The 16942-nt window shown below is 40.0% G+C and overlaps 1 protein-coding gene across 2 annotated transcripts in view; it reads left to right on the top strand.

The window, feature by feature from the left end:
* The window catches only part of MED13 (mediator complex subunit 13), a 168274-nt gene that overhangs the window by 15389 nt on the left and 135943 nt on the right, over positions 1-16942 (top strand). The window lies entirely within an intron of this gene.

Genomic DNA, 16942 nt, shown 5'->3' with positions numbered 1-16942 from the left:
GCAGGTTGTTTCACTGGTTAATTGTTCTAACTGTCAGGAAGTTTCTCTTTAGTTCTAGGTTGCTTCTCTCCTTGATTAGTTTCCATCTGTTGCTTCTTGTCCTACCTTGAGGCGCTTTGGAGAATAGCTTGACTCCCTCTTCTTTGGGGCAGACCGAGATACTGGAAGACTGCTATCCTGTCCCCCCTTGTCCTTCTCTTCATTAAACTAGACATTCCCAATTCTAGCAACCGTTCCTTATATGTTTTAGCCTCCAGTCCCCTAATCATCTTTGTTGCTCTTCTCTGTACTCTTTCTAGAGTCTCAACATCTTTTTTACATCGTGGTGACCAAAAGCTGGATGCAGTTTCTTCTGCAACTTCTTTTGAAAGCTGAGAGAACATTTTAGAACATGCACGATGCAGAATGGGTGGTTCTCCATGGGGTTTTGTTCAGTATTATTGAGGGGGGTCTTTCTGAAATGTCCATGTCTATGGGGATTCTCAGTCCCCCAGGTCATGATTTTCCCAAATGTGCTGTTCAAAAGGCAACTGGACTTTCTTGGTTTTTCTTCCTTGAAAATGTTTATCCAGGAAGCTTCTCCAGTACAAAAACTGTACATGTTTCCTTGGGACCAAGTTTGAAAACCTTTGGATTGAAGGTTGAGATTTGAATCTAGAAGCGTTTCATTTGAAATCCCATACTGAAGGATCTTCGGGAAGCTTCTCATCATTTATTTGGTCCTCTTGGCAAAGATTTCTCTTTTCAAAACAAGCGAGTAGAATTACTGGTACAGAATAACCTGGATCTTGCCATTTCCTGGGAGAGAGAGCTTGGATTAAGGTGCCAGCTGGCTGCATTGGCTGTCAACACCAAGCCTGGCATAGCCACTTGTTATTTTTTTTTCCTTTATAGAAGCTTTTCTTTTCTTTTCTTTCAAAAGGATGTCCCCCTCCCAAGGTCAGAGTTCTGGGTAAAGAATCTTGAGGTCTCTCCTCTTTCAGACAGCCATTTATCAGAGGTAATATGAAAATTACTTCTTCAGTTATGCAGCTGATTCTTGGCTGTGGTATTATTTTATCTTCTGGCTTCCTTGCAACAGTGGTACAGGTCTCTAGTGGTGGTGGTGGAAGCTCAATTATGGTAATATCTCCCCTATAGGGATTAAAGTAGGACATCTACACTGTTTACAGCTCATTAGGAAAGCAACAGCAGTTGTGTCACACACATATAGGGCCTCTCTTCCCCACATTTTTCTCAGCTTATAAAGAGGGCTATGCGTATTTTTGCTCTGGTGATAAAATTAAGTGAATAGAATAGATTGATATCCCTTTGCACAATATGTTTGAAGGATTAGATTTTTAGAAATAGTTCTGGCATTCTTTTTCGTTTTGGTTTGTTTTTCTGGTGGATTGAATAGGCAAGCAAGTAATATGGTTAACCAAAGAATGAGAAGAATACATCTGCCTGGGGCAGGAAAGAAGCTAGAATTCATTGGTAGAGTAGTAAGTGTTTTGCAGCCCTTTGTCCTATGAAATTGGTTTTGAATTTTGCTCTGTGTGTGTAAGCAATTGAAAAGGGAAATTTAAAGACATAAGTAGCGTTAAAAACCTTGTTCTTCGCTACACACATGCCACACATTTCTTCTGGTTTGAAAATAAGTGCCAAATCCTATACAGTAGTCTCTTTCTCAGCCCAGTCATACCTTCAATTATCCTTTGAGATTGATTAAGCTGAGAAAGAGACTGTAGGTAGTCCTTGATTTACAACAGTTTGTTTTAGTGGCTGTTCAAAGTTATAACTCACTTGCAAAAAGTGACTTATGACCGTTGCAGCATCCCCGCGGCCAGGTGATCAAAATTCAAATGCTTGGTAACTAGCATGTATTTATGACAGTTGCAGTGTCCCAGGGACATATGATCACCTTTTGTAACTCTCTGATAAGCAAAGTCAGACTCAATTGTGTGATGGTAAGTCAAGGACTTCCTGTAATCGCTTTGTCAGCCTAATCAATTCCTCAATTATTTGAGATTGATTAAGCTGAGAAAGAGAATACAGACAGTCCTCAACTTACAACAGTTCATTTAGTGACCATTCAATGTTAAAATGGCACTGAAAAAAATGACCATTTTTCACACTTAAGACTGTTGCAGCATCTATATCAGTGGTGGTGAACCTTATGGCACGGGTGCCAGAGGCGGCACTCAGAGCCCTCTCTGTGGGCACTCGCACCGTCGCCTCAGTCCTAGGCCTTCAGCTGGGTTTTATAAAACCTTTTCGCTTTAGGCTTCCGCTGCCGTGTGCAAAAAAAAAAAAAAAAGATTCAATCAATCAGTCAATTTCAACTTCTCGTGGGAAAAAAAAGATCTCGCAAAGTTGGAATTGATTGATTGAACTTTTTAGTCCCATCCAGTCTGCCGTTATCACCGCAGCCATGCCCACCCAATGGGCCACACCCACCCAGCACCCAACGATGCCTAAGTGGGTTTTGGGTTGCAATTTGGGCAATCGGTCTCTAAAAGGTTTGCCATCACTGATCTATATGGTCACATGGTCAAAATTCAGATGCTTGGCAATTGACTCCTACTTATGACAGTTGCAATGTCCAGGGGTCCTATGGTCACCTTATGTGACCTTCTGACAAGCAAAGTCAATGGGGAAGCCAGATTCACTTAACAACCATGTTACTAGCTCAACAACTGCAGTGATTCACTTAACAACTGTGGCAAGAAAAGTCGTAAATGGGGCAAAATTCATTTAACAAATGTTTCCCTTAGCAACAGAAATTTTGGGCTCCATTGTGGTCATAAGTTGAGGACTACCTGTACTGAATGAGAAATTGGGGAAAAATCTTTCTCCCTGTATAGATGTCATGCAATAAGCTAGCTGATGCAAATTTAATCATACATTATCTTATATTAAAGAGGCCACTGGCACAATATAAGCCTTTGTTGCTTCTAAAAAACTTCAAAGGGCCTCCATGGAGAAGTATGTTGGAACAGGAGATGAGAAACTTCTTTGATTTAGGCTGACTTTTTCTCTTGAGAACTGCTTTTTCTCTAAAGTAGCATAAATCTTCAAATTTTCCCTAAATAATTTCATTTTTAATGTGTTCTATCTAGCTGTCTGTCTGTCTTCTCTTATATTGAAGATTATATGAAAATCATGTTTCATTTTAGTTAACTGTTCACAGCACTTCATATGACAAAAGAGGAAACATTGATTATTTAAGATGCTAGCTGTTTGATATCTTTGTATCCTCTTATGAGCAATTTCCTATTTTTATGGGGAAAATAGTAACATGTTAATGAAAAATCTCCCTTTGCCGTTCAAACAACTATCCTTGTGTCTGTATATTACATTTCTGTTCAAATATTCTTTCTTTGTTACTTGGCCTCTTAGGTTTTTTTTTTATTAAAAATGTTAAGGTATCATATTCTTTGGCAATTTATCTGGCTCATGTGGAGACATGTTCTGTTCACATCCTGTTCAAAGCAGATTAGAGCTTTTTGCACAACTACTTGCCAGAATTTCTTTATTTGCTTTTATCTTTGTACTTGCTATGCATAAAAGCTGGAAAGGTTTCATTAGCTACACCTTCTAGGTTTTTGCTAAGTCAGCCATAACATATCCATGGTATCGTTACTGAGCAAGGAAAATTAGTCAAAGATGGCAAAGGTGGATTGGGGCGTCATCACCTTGTTGTCAGAATAGGATCGACATCTATTTTTTTTTTAATATGTGCTTGGATTTTGTTTTCTGAAGAGAGAGAGAGAGTGTGTGTGTGTGTGTACACACAATTTTTTTTTGTGTCTGACAAACTCTTTGTCAGCCACAAAAAATTTGAATTTACAGTGTTCACAGTATGTGCAAAACATGCTCCTAGATTGGAGCGAAACGCAGAACAGACAGATTTATCCTATACTTCAGTGGTGGCGAACCTATGGAACAGGTGCCAGAGGCGGCATTCAGAGCCCTCTCTGTGGGCGCGCGCGCCGTCGCCCCAGTCCTAGGCCTTCAGCTGGGTTTTATAAAACCTTCCTGCTTTAGGCCTCCGCCACCGTGTGCAAAAAAAAAAAAAAAAGGTTCAATCAGTCAATTTCAACTTCTTGCGGGGAAAAAAAAAGATCCTGCAAATTTGGAATTGATTGATTGAACTTTTTAGTCCCACCCAGTCTGCCGTTACCACTGCAGCCATGCCCACCCAGTTGGCCACGCCCACCCAATAGGCCACACCTACCCGGCACTCGACGATGCAAAAGTAGGTTTTGGGTTGCAGTTTGGGCACTCGGTCTCTAAAAGGTTCGCCATCACTGCTATACTTGGTAGACCGGGTGCTCCAGCGCGCATGCGCACACACGCACACACACACACACACACACACACACACAATGTAATTTAATGTGCAATGTGTTTGTAAATATGTTTTGTTGTTGAAATTTAATATAATTTCCTGGATAAAAAAAATAATTTTGGCTATAATTCCAAACATGTATAATATGAGGCCCCTGTTTCTCAATAAACACACTTTTTATTGCTGTGTATGACATTTGCATTCATTAGGAATGTAGGGAGTGGAAGCTTTTATGGAATTGCTTTTCTTTGAGAACTTGGCAGACCCTATTCTGGAAGCAGTAGTAGGGCACTCTTACTTCAGGTTGCCTTTAAATAGGGAAATAATTTAATTAAGAATTAATTAGCTTTTGGATCTGTCGCTGGTATTATAAGGCTCAAGAGTCCTTAGTGTTATGAAGTGCCTTTGATCAGATTAGAGTTACTTATAGCCCTGCTTGGGTAGATACTTGCTTCTGTGCAGTATCCTATAGCCCAGGGCTTTTCAAACTTTTCACCCATTGTACCACTTTTAGGATATAGCAACATCCGAGTACCACCAGTCGCCTAGCAAGGTGTCAAAAACTTGATGACAAAAAAAGGAAAAAAGTGATAAAGTATAGGTAGTCCTCGACTTACAATAGTTCGCTTAGTGACTGTTTGAAGTTACAATGGCACTGAAAAAGTACCTCCCAATGAACAGCCGAGTAAGTCACCTGCCTGCCCACCCGGCTGCGCTCTTCCTTCTGTCTGAGGTTTTCATTATTGTGAGCATTTCTGTTGAGGATTGGCAGCAGGGGTGGGGTAGGGTGTGTGTGGTTTTTATTTCCCCCTGTCTGCTGGGTGGTTGCAGCAGGTTTTGGTCATTTCACATTACCCTGGGACACTGTGATCGTCATAAATATGAATCTGTTGCCAAGCATCTGAATGTAAATCATAAAACCCTGGAGATGCTGCAACATTCCAGCTGATCGATGCTTCTTCTGGGCTCAGCAGAAGCACCAGGAGCCTGGCGCAGATCCTGGCGCTTCCTCTGAGCCCTGACAGCCCTGCAGCTCCAGCCGTCTTTCGCTCAGGCTTGTGCAGTGCTGCCACCGATTCAGCTCATTTCCCTCCCCCACTACCACTTTTCTAGGATGGTCGCGTACCACCTGCCAGGTACCAATGTACCACAGGTGGTACCCGTACCACTGGTTGAAAATCCCTGCTATAGCCTAATGTTTCATTTAGATTGCATTATTTGAGGGGCTGCCCTTGTAGACTGTTCAGAAACTTCCATTCATGCAAAACACTGCAGCAAAATGGTGCTATATTCATACAACTTCTGTAAAGCCTCCACTGCTTCACGCTTTCAATGTTACAAATTGTCCTCAACTTACAGCCTTCATTTAGTGACCCTTTGAAGTTAAAAAAATAACTTAAAACTGGTTCTCACACTTATGACTGTCATAGAATCCGAACGGTCACATGATCAAAATTTGAGGGCTTGGCAACTGGCATATATTTAAGACGTTTGCAGTGTCCTGGGGTCATGTGATTGCCATTTGTGACTCTTTCCTAACTGGCTCTTGAAAAGCAAAGTCAGTGTGGGGAAGCCAGATTTGCTTAACAACCATATAATTCACTTTATGACAGCTGCAAAAAAAGTCATAAAATTGGGCATGATTTAAATATCTCGCTTAATGACAAATTCCAGTCCCAAATTGAGGATTACCTATACAGGTAGCCTCAACTTATGACCACAATTGAGCCCCAAATTTCTGTTGTTCAGTGAGACAGTTGTTAATTGAGTTTTGACCCATTTTACAACTTTTCCTGCCTCAGTTGTTAAGTGAAACACTACAGTTGATAAGTTAGTAACCCGGGTTGTTAAGTGAATCTGACTTTTCTTTGACTTTGCTTGTCAAAAAGTCACAAAAGCAGATCATGTGGCCCTGGGACACTGCAACTGTCATAAATAGGAACCCATTGCCAAACATTTGGATTTTGGTCACATGTTCATGGGATACTGCAAAGATAATTATGAAAAATGGTCATAAGTCCCTTTTTTCAGTTCATTGTATTTCAAATATATGCTTCAGAGAAGATTTTATTGTATATTGCATTTATAAATTATTTTAATTAAAAAACACATAAGGATCTTAATCTATAGTGCACTGTCCTGGGAGACCTCAGTTTTGAAAGACAGCATATAATTTTTTAAATAAATAAATAAATAAACAAACATTTCTTGCCTCATCCTAAACTTTCTGTGAAGATAAGCATTTCATGCTTGACTTCTTGAATATATTTCCACCTAGAAAATGATCCCATGATGACTCAGCTTTTTGAGACACAATTTTTATGTGCAAAGTCTGTCTTGGATTGCCAAATTAGTATCTGAAAAATTTGCCTAAAAGAAAGCTTTTGCATAATTATCTTTTGTTCCTTAATCACAGAGAGCTGATGAAGTTGAATGCTTATTTTTTCTTGTTGTTAACTGTGAGATCAGTTGCAGCCAGTTGCCGTTATAGCCTTGATGAATGAGGTTTGAGTTTCTCCGTTAGGAAACTGAAGCATTTCTTAAAACCTATTTCTGCAGCTGTGACTTTTATATTTCCAACAGCTTTACATTTCTTACTTTGAAAAACTGCCTGACTGGATTTAATTTCAGTGGTAAAATTAAAGATGTCAGTTGTTTCCAAATGCATTTTCTGGAGCTCGAGGCTTACTGTTGTGCAAATATTCTCATATTATGTGACTAGATTATTAATTATCACTTTCTGCAATAAACAAATATTTATTGCTTATTTAAAGAAAATAGTTTCGTTTCTTGTGTCAGAGATTTAATGCTGTTTTTAAAAATCTATTTTAAGGTTAATGTATATTTTGGTAAAGTATGGATTGATTAAGCTCTTTTAGGATATGGCTTTTAATTTATGCATATAACATGAAGACTCAAATCCTTGTGGCATGCTATACACGAAGGACTTCTAAAAATGAAATTCTCTGGAAGAGTTGAATTTCCATGATCTCACAGTGGCTTGGCATTTGTAGAAATTAAAATTCAACCATTTGAAGGATGCCTTTTTATAGAGAACTGCTTTGCATTCTTTTCTTTCTGTACTATGGAAATTACTTTTAACTACATTCTAGCTTTTTCTGGCTACAGTCAATTACAACTTATACTTCTATTGACAATCAATTACAATTTATGTTGGACATTTTCAGTCTTTATTAGACTTGTAATGTTGCCCATCTTGCCTAGATGACTTTAACCTTAGTTTGCCACTTGTGATGGTCACAGTTCAGTGCAATGCAAATTAATTGATTTCAGAAGTAAAAGGTAAATTGATCATTAAGTTCTCCAGCACCAGGAAAAAAAATGTTGGCCTGTGTCAGATTTGCCTTACATAAAATAGGCTGCAATTTTGTAGTAGTTACACTGTAAGAAATGATTACCTAATCAACCTTCCATGGTGAAGAACCATATTAAAGTTTTGTTGTTTTTTTTTATATGTAATCAAATGAAAATTTGCAGGTGTGTATGTTTGGACAGGAGGATAGATTTAAATCTCTTCACAGAGAACTTTATGTGCTAGCATAGAATGTGGAAATTAAAGTACAAAGTGCAGTTTGGGTTTTGCCATATTTTATTATGGATGTTTGCTGTTGCTAAAAACACTTGCACTGTGTTTGCAAATCAAGGGTGGAAGTGAATTGAAAGATTAGTATAATGTTCTCATCTTTTTCAAAATGTTTCCTTGATTTATTGGTAGCTTGATTCAAACACTCTTGCCTTGGTATACTTTTGAGGTTAGTAAAATAAAAAAAAAGGTTATTTCTGGGCAGTTTTTAAAACTTGCTGCAACAATGACTATACATGGGGCTGCCCTTGAATTCCACTCTAGAAACTTCAACTATTATAGAATGCAGCAATATGGGCACTGTTGGGCATGCCTTAGGTGTGCCCATGTAACACCTTTGCATTATGAGCTGCACCGGTTTCCAGTTTACTTCTGGGGGCTGGTTGTTCCTATGAAGCCCTACAAGGCAGAGAGCCTGGTTAATCTAAAGACCACCTATCTCCCATAGCATCTGCTGGGCCAGTTTGGTCTGTCAGGGTTGGAGCACTCCAGACTCCTTAAGTTAAACAGTATGATTCTATCGGGATCCTGGCTGTGTGCCTTCTCTGTTGCAGTACCTGCCCTATGGAATAAGGTTCCTCCCCAAATCCAAATGATTGCAAATCCAAAATGGTTTTTCAAAGGGGCCCGGCTCTTCACTCAGACCTTTAGGTCAGGGATCTTCAATCTTGGCCCTTTTATGACTTGTGGACTTCAACTCCCAGAATTACTCAGCCAGACCACTGCTTTAGGTGAAGATGATTGAAGCCTCCCTTTTAACTTAGATTGTTTCCATTTGTTTCTTATTTATTTATTTATTCATTCATTCATTTATTCATTTATTTATTTATTTATGAGACTTATATATTATATACCGCTTTAAGTGCAAGCACTCTCTAAGCGGTGTACACCAGTAAGCAATGTATATATATATATATTTACATTGCCCCCAACAATATGGGTCCTCATTTTACCTACCCCGGAAGGATGGAAGGCTGAGTCAACCTTGAACTGGTGAGATTTGAACCGCTGACCTGTTGAACACAGCAAAAGTGGCCTGCAGTACTACACTCTAACTGCTGCGCCACCTCGGCTCCTTCCATCTCTACCCTTTTTTTGTTTCTTGCTGTCTTTATTATCTTGTTTTCATGGTTTAAATCTTTTGTAAACAGGAAGTCATTAATACATGTAAATACAGAATAAAAAAACCAAAACAAACACACACTTAATAGAAATCTCCCAGATGACAATTGGAATCATTTGTAAAAGCATCCTAGAATAGTGGCGATTTGTTTGTTTGTAAAATTTATTAGCCATCCATCTTACCGCAAGGCAACCCTTAGGTGGCTTATAATATTAAAAGATAAAACTGTACAAAACCTAATGACATAAATACAATACTATTAAAAAAAAATCAAATAATCGCGTAATGATCTTCCAGAAGAGAAGGGGTGAAGGAAAGAAATCTCAAAGTAGAGGGATTGCAGTAACACTACTGATGATAGCTCGACACAGACAGATCCCAAAGCCAACAGGGGATAGCCATATTTTTAAAAGCTTCTGGAAAAGAAGGGAAGTAGGCTGTCCCAAAGATGGGGATCCCTCGTCGAAAACGCCCACTGTTGGGGTTAAGTGTCAGAGCAGTGATGGCGAACCTTTTAGAGACCGAGTGCCCAAAAACTGGCCCCGCTCCGCCACCCTGCCCACTCTGCTCTGCCCCCCATCCCCCACCCCGCCTGCCCACAGGACCACTCACCGCCTCCAGGGCCCGCGCAGATCGCCCAGGCAGCCCAGCAGCGCTATGGCGGCCACACCTTCTGCCTGCGGCTTTCAGTATCAACTGCATGATGGGGTGTGAGGACAGAGTCTTGTCTATGCTGTCTGGCTGCCATGTCTTTGGCTGCGCTGCTCCTTGTGGGCTATGCTCGGGGGGAGACTCTCCTTCAGGGGGGCTGTTGGAGAGGATGGGGTCGCGGGGGGAGCAAGGCTGGGGCAACGCCACGTGTGCCCACAGAGAGGGCTCCAAGTGCCGCCTCTGGCACCCGTGCCATAGGTTCGCCACCACTGTGTTAGAGGGTCAGAATTTGTTCAGGAAAGGTGATCTTTTAAACAGGTCTTTAAAGGTAACAGCCATCACCTTCCCTTGCACCTGAAACAAACTGGTGACCAGTATAGCTCCCTCAGCAGTGGATATAAAGGGCAGTATGTTTGTAACCCTTCATTTATACCAGCTGAAGTTTTTGGGTGGCTTTGAAAGGCTTTTGGAGGAAATTATAGTACAGATAGCTCTTAGCAATAGCACTTAGACTTATATACTGCTTATATACTTATATACCGCTACATAGTGCTTTAAGCACTCTCTGAGCTGTTTATAATGTCAGCACCTTGCCCCCAACAACCTGGGTCTTCATTTTAGCGACCTCGGAAGTATGGAAGGCCGAGTCAACCTTGGGCAGGTCAATATCGAAGACCTGCCTATAGGCAGAGTTGGCTTGCAATACTGCATTCTAACCACTGCGCCACCACGGGGCATGAGTGATGGGCTTCAGTGTGTCTTGTGCCAGATAAAATCACAATTGGTGCACTAGCTGTAGCATAAAAAGGCTGTCTTGGCCACAGTCTCCACCTGCTCCTCCAATGAGTATGAGCAGTTTTATCCTCAAAATGTTTAGTCAGTTAAGTGCAATACATACTAATACTGTTCCAGACCATTCTTTTTATTAAATTTGGACTAGTGCAGTTGCATGATATCCTACAGATCAAGTGAGGCAGGGAAGCCACCTGTTGCCTTGTCTTTATAGGTTCAGATTTGAGCTCATAACTGTTTGTGGTTGCACTTTTCATTCCCCCCCCCCCAGCATTGCTCTAGGCATCTCTTCATCTGAGTCATTTTCCATTGCTTTTTAGAAAAACACGAAACTGATTAGGATTGGTGGGCAGGGAGAGAGACCATTAAGGTCAATCTTGTATAGTACCTTGTTCACCTCTGTATTTCAGAGGTTAACACAACATTTGACAGAAGTACCTTTGAGATCCTTGAGTAGTTTGGAAACCTGTGGATCCATCAAGTGCTCAAGTGGGCCGTCTAAATCACCTCTTCCTGAGGAGCCTGGTAGGCCCAGTCAACTCCAACTTTAAGTGATTGTGTTCTTCACTTCCTTGTAATAGTGTGTTTCCATTTTTATTTGAACAATCTTTGCACAGAGGCTCAAAATTGCATCTTGCCTTAGTAGGCAGCCCTTTGTGTTTTCACAGCCCCTTGCTTTAAATTCTTTGGGCCATTCTGAGGACCGAAAGGATAATATCTGTTGGCACGTAAGGATATGAAACATACAGCATCTAAAGAAGTCTGCATTTTTGGGCCTACTCCAAAGCTCTCCAATAGTAAACTTGCACTGGTTACCTCTTTATACTACATCAGGAAGGAGAAAGTCACCTTTCATATTATGGTCTACAGCAGACCAAAACTTATGCTAGTTATAAGTTCATTATGACGTTGAGACCATTTTTCTCTCCCATGTTTCACTGAGAATTTGAAGGAGAGGATTTGTTTGCTAGTGGACATCCTGTCGTTTTAGAGTATTGCAGTGGTTTAGGTGCTGGCCTAGAAACTAGGAGACGGTGAATTCTAGTCCCGCCTTAGGCATGAAAGCTGGGTTGGGCCAGTCGCTCTCTCTCAGCCCAACTCACCTCACAATTTGTTGATGTGGGGAAAATAGGAAAGTGTATGATGTATGTTGGCTGCCTTGAGTTATTTATAAAGTAATAAAGGCAGGATAAAAGTCAAATCAAATAAGTAAAGCGCCCTTGATGCTAACTGCTAAACAACTCAGTGGTCAATTCACATACTGTGGTTGAGACTGTCTATGCCAGTGGGGTCGAATGACCATTTCACGGGGGTCGCCAAACAACGCAGTCTGCCATTTTTTCCCCCTTTTCCTTAGCTGTGCTATTCCCTTTTATTCTATTGGCTTTTGAAAGCCAATAGAATAGACTCTCTCTTCAAAAGTGAATACGAATTGTCCAGGCTGTCTCTGCCCTGCTGAGCCCGCCAAAAGTCCCATTCTGCAAACGGTGCTGCACCAGTTGAGTAGTCCTCGACTTATGACCGGTTGAATAGTCCTCGACTTACGACCGGTTGGGGGTCGCGGCATTAAAAAGGTTGAGAACCACTGGTCTATGCAGATCAAATCTATTTTTTGTTGGCTACTTTTTTTCTTTAAATAATCTCTTAAAAGTTTTTGCTGCTGCTGATGACTGATTTTAGGGAAGAAGGAACGGTTTTTCTTGTCTCTGAGCCCAGCATGAAACAAGTTGGGCTGCTAAAAAATATAATTTGTTTCCAACCCAGAAATGCTATCTTCTGTCAATTCTTAACTGTAATATGCTTTGTGAGTTAGTGATTTTTCTGGTGTTACTTACGTTTACCTAACATACTGTGAAGAAGAATAAATCCTAGTGGAAAGGATTGATTGGGATTGTGTGTCCCATTAATTAAGCGGCTAATGCTCATATTGTATTGTTGGACTATGATTCCTAGTTTTTCATGTCTTCAGGTATTATTTTAGTGTCCCATAACTGTCAGCCTTCCCAGGTAGATGAGATAGGAAACATGACCAGATGACCTAAGCCTACTTTATAGGTAGTCCTCGACTTACAGCCATTCATTTAGTCACCGTTCAAAGTTACAAAGGCACTGACACAACCGTCGAAGCATCTCCATGGTCATGTCATCAAAATTCAGATTCTTGGCTCATTTTTGCGACAGTTGCAGAGTCCCAGGGACTTGTGATCACCTTTTGCAACCTTCTGAAAAGGAAAGTCAATGGGGAAGCCCGATTCATTTAACAACCGTGTTACAGCTAAACAACGGTAGTGATTCTCTTAACAACTGTGGAAAGAAAGATTGTAAAATGGGGCAAAACTCACTTAACCAGTGTCTCGCCGGTCATAAGGACTACTGTATTCTTTTTATTGAAGATTTTTTAAAATTTTACAAAAAAAATTTCCCTTCCCCAGACCCACCCAACCCACCCCAACCCTCCCCCAACCTTCCCAGAGCTGAATACAGGCTTACCGTAAATGCCGGTGTATAAGACGACTTCTGCGAGCGCTGAAATCGGCGCCAAAGACGGGGGTCATCTTATACGCCGAGTCGTCTTATACGCCGGAAATACTGGTAGTTTCTGGCGTATAAGACGACGTTCTAGGAATGCGGCCCGGCTATAAAGACGGGGGTCGTCTTATACGCCGGGTCGCCTTGTACGCCGGCATTTACGGTAATTAGAATTTAAAAGAAAAAATTTTAAACACAAATAAACCATATACAAATTTGGTTACAATAATTAAACAAATCATAAAATACTTTAACACCAATATTTAAAAAACTGAAAGAGAAAAAGAAAAGAAACAAGAAAAAAAAGAAAAAAAAGAGATTAGAAAGAAAAAAAAATATCTAAAAAATATCTTAAACTTTAAATATAAATTATTCAAAGGCTAAATAATATTTTTTTATATCATACTTATATTGTATAAAATTTATCCATCTTTTCCATACCAAAAGGTACTTCTCTTGCGATTGATCTTTCAAGAAAGCCGAAATCTTTGCCATTTCCGCTAAATGAGAAACTTTAAGAAACCATTCTTGCAGAGTAGGCAAAGATTCCTTCTTCCAACATTGCCCTACTAACAACCTAGCCGCTGTAATTAGATTTAACATTAATATAGTTTCTTTACTGTCACAATCGGAAACAATACCCAACAAAAACAATTGTGGAGTAAATTTTATCCTTCTTTTAAGGACTACTGTATTGTAAGGCTACATTAATGTAATCTTGCAGGTTTGAAAATACAAATCTGTTATCTCTTTTTTAACAGTCTGATAAGTTAGGGAGGGTTCCTTTCTGAATCTCTTTTCTCCACCCATTATGCAGCCGAGGGCTTTGCCCTCTCTTATCTGATATTTACCCAGGCAGCATGCATCTCTTTGCCCCATCTCCCAAAGTCTTTCCCACATACCATTACATGTATCCAAGCTTTTCTGGTTGACAGTGCTTAAAGGAAATACAGGTAGCCCTCGACTTGCAACAGTTCGTTTAGTGACTGTTCCAAGTTACAACGGCATTGAAAAAGTGACTTATGACTGTTTTTCAGAGTTGCGACCTTTGCAACCTCTCTGTCCTCACGTGATCAAAATTCAGATGCTTGGCAGCTGACTCATATTTATGATGGTCGCAGTGTCCCAGGGTCGTTCAACCATCATTTGCGATCTTCTGACAGGCAAAGTCAATGGGGAAGCCCGATTCACTTAACAACCAGGTTACTAACTTATTAACTGCGATGATTGACTTAACTGTGGCAAGGAAGGTCGTAAAATGGGACAAAAGTCACTTAACAAATGTCTCACTTAACAACATAAATTTTGGGCTTAATTGTGGTCGTAAGTCGAGGACGACCTGTACTACTAAAACTGAAGATCAAACTTGTATCCCAATTACGTTGTGAGGATGTAGAGTAATGCTTTTCAGACACTCTGCTTTCAGGGTTTTTTTCAGGGATTTTGAGCAAGCTCCAGGATAAAGCTAGCCATCCATAATATCATAGCTATCCCACATGAGCGAGTGGTCTACACTCTGAACAATTCTGTTACATTGCAGAGACGGTTCATTGGACATAATTGGCAAGCTGTCTTTCAGGAAAGCTTGCATTGAGTAACTATGTTTGAAGAGTAGTGATGTAGAATACAGCTGGGCCTCAACTTAGAACCACAGTTGAGCTCTTAATTTCTGTTGCTAAGTGAGACAGTTGTTAAGTGAGTGTTGCCCCATTTTATGACCTGTCTTGCTACAGTTGTTAAGTGAATCACCGCAGTTGTTAAGTTAGGTTGTTAAGTGAATCTGGCTTCCCCATTGACTTTGCTTGTCAGAAGGTCGCAAAAGGTGTTCATATGACGCTAGAACACTGCAACCATCATAAATATGAGTCAATTGCCGAGCATCTGAATTTGATAACATGACTGTGGAGATGCTGCAACTGTCGTAAGTTTGAAAAACTGCATAAGTTGAATTTTAAAATGCTGTTATAACTTTGCACTGTCACTAGATGAACTGTTGTAAGGTGAGGGCTACCTATAACAGGTCGTTTCAATCACTTGAAATGGTGCATAATTATTGTGCTTTTGAGACTGTTGAGTTAGTTACTATTTTTCTATTGCAGATAGACAATGAGGCAGTGACCATGTCATCTGCTTTCATTAGGGATTTGAAACTTCTAATTTATAGCAAAATAAAATGTCTTTAATGCTATTCTGTCCTGCTTCAATTTTTGAAAGGGTTCTTCCTCTCTGGCTCAGTGTACAGTACTTTTTTCCATAAGGAAATCTTTACTGATCCTTGACATTTGACAAATTTAATTACTGAGAGAGGCTTCTGGCTTGTTAACTTTATGGAATGTTTTGGGCTACCTTTACTGTTATGTGTACGACTTGTGTTTCAAAAAAATATGTATGGTACTAGCCGTGAAATAACTATAAAAGGATGTTTACAAAAAGAGTGTCACTTTTGCCAGTTTTTACAAAAACATTAACAAGGATTACTAGTTTGCAGAATCTATTACTAGCCTGCTGGAGGCTGGGAGTGGAAAAACAACATTCTAGGTTGCTGGGCACAGAAAGGAGTGCAATACAGGTAGTCCTTGACTTATAACCATTCATTTAGTGGCTGTCCAAAGTTACGACAGCACTGAAAAAAAAATGACTCGTGACTCACGACTGTTGCAGCATCCCTGTGAGCGTGTGATCAAAATTCGGACACTTGACAACTGTCATGTATTTATGACAGCTGTAGTGTCTCAGAGTCCCATGATCAACTTTTGTGATCTTCTGACAGCTAGAGTCGACAGGGAAGCCAGATTCACTTAACAACCATGTTACTAACTTAGCTACTGCAGTGAGTCATTTAACAGCCGTGGCAAGAAAAATCATAAAATAGGGCAAAACTCACTTAACAACTGTCTTGTTTAGCAAGGGAAATTTTGGGGTCAATTGTGGTTGTAATTTGAGGACTACCTCTAACCAAAAACTCAAAATTGGTACTAGTTGTGTACGCATGTATAGTAATGGGATATTACTGTTGCTCTGCTATCTAAACATTTTTATGAGCATTGATGAGGCTGTATGGACATTTCTTTAATTAATTACGATTGCTTTGTTGAATGTGCTTGTTATTTTCAACCTCTGACTTCATAAATAGCAATGTGTCAAGGGAATCTCTATATTCAAAGTAACTTATAATACAGGTAGTCCTTGACTTACAATCATAATGGAGCAGGGATTTTCTGTTATAAGTCATTACAGTCACAACTTTGAGGCACCAACATGACTGGACCTGATTCTGTAGCTTTTTGTGTGTGTGTGTGTGTGTGCGCGCGTGTGTGTGTGGGGCAGTCATTCAGCGAATTTGGTGGCCATTAAGCAAACAGTATCAGTATCACACTTTATTGGCCAAGTGGTTAAACATACAAGGTACTTGTCTCTAGTAGAGATGAAGTTAAGCAAATGTGGCAGTCATTAAGCAAATTAATACATTCCTGTGTTTTGAACCAGGGCAAAACAGGTCATAAAATCAGGCATGTTTTATTTAATAACCACCTTGCTTAGCAATGGAAATTGTGGTCGTAAATCGAGGATTAATTGTAGTTAACAATGAAGGAAAGCTTGAGTCTTTGTCTCAAAGAACTTGTAGTTTAAAATTTTAACAGTGGCTGAGAAGAAGAGATGCATTCATACTTCACTGACAGAGCAAATCCCTGACAGAGAAAGATGACTTTTGTTCAAGAGACCAGATTTTGCTGCCTATCAGAAGGCCACAGAAGACTCCTTCATGTATTTATATTTCAGATGGCCTCTGTATACATTTAAACGTAAGCTATTAGGATGGCTGTTACACCAGTAATAATATTTATTACCCTTAGTCTTGGTGGTTCCACTCTTAGTTTCTGTTGAAAGCTTGATATTAATTTAAGTTTGC

Source organism: Crotalus tigris, unplaced genomic scaffold (assembly GCF_016545835.1).
Source record: "Crotalus tigris isolate CLP2741 ecotype Arizona unplaced genomic scaffold, ASM1654583v1 scf7180000018306.2785112, whole genome shotgun sequence".
NCBI classification, from domain to species: Eukaryota; Metazoa; Chordata; class Lepidosauria; order Squamata; family Viperidae; genus Crotalus; species Crotalus tigris.
The sequence above is the reverse complement of the archived record's forward strand: the minus strand, read 5'-3'. Positions and strand labels throughout refer to the sequence as shown.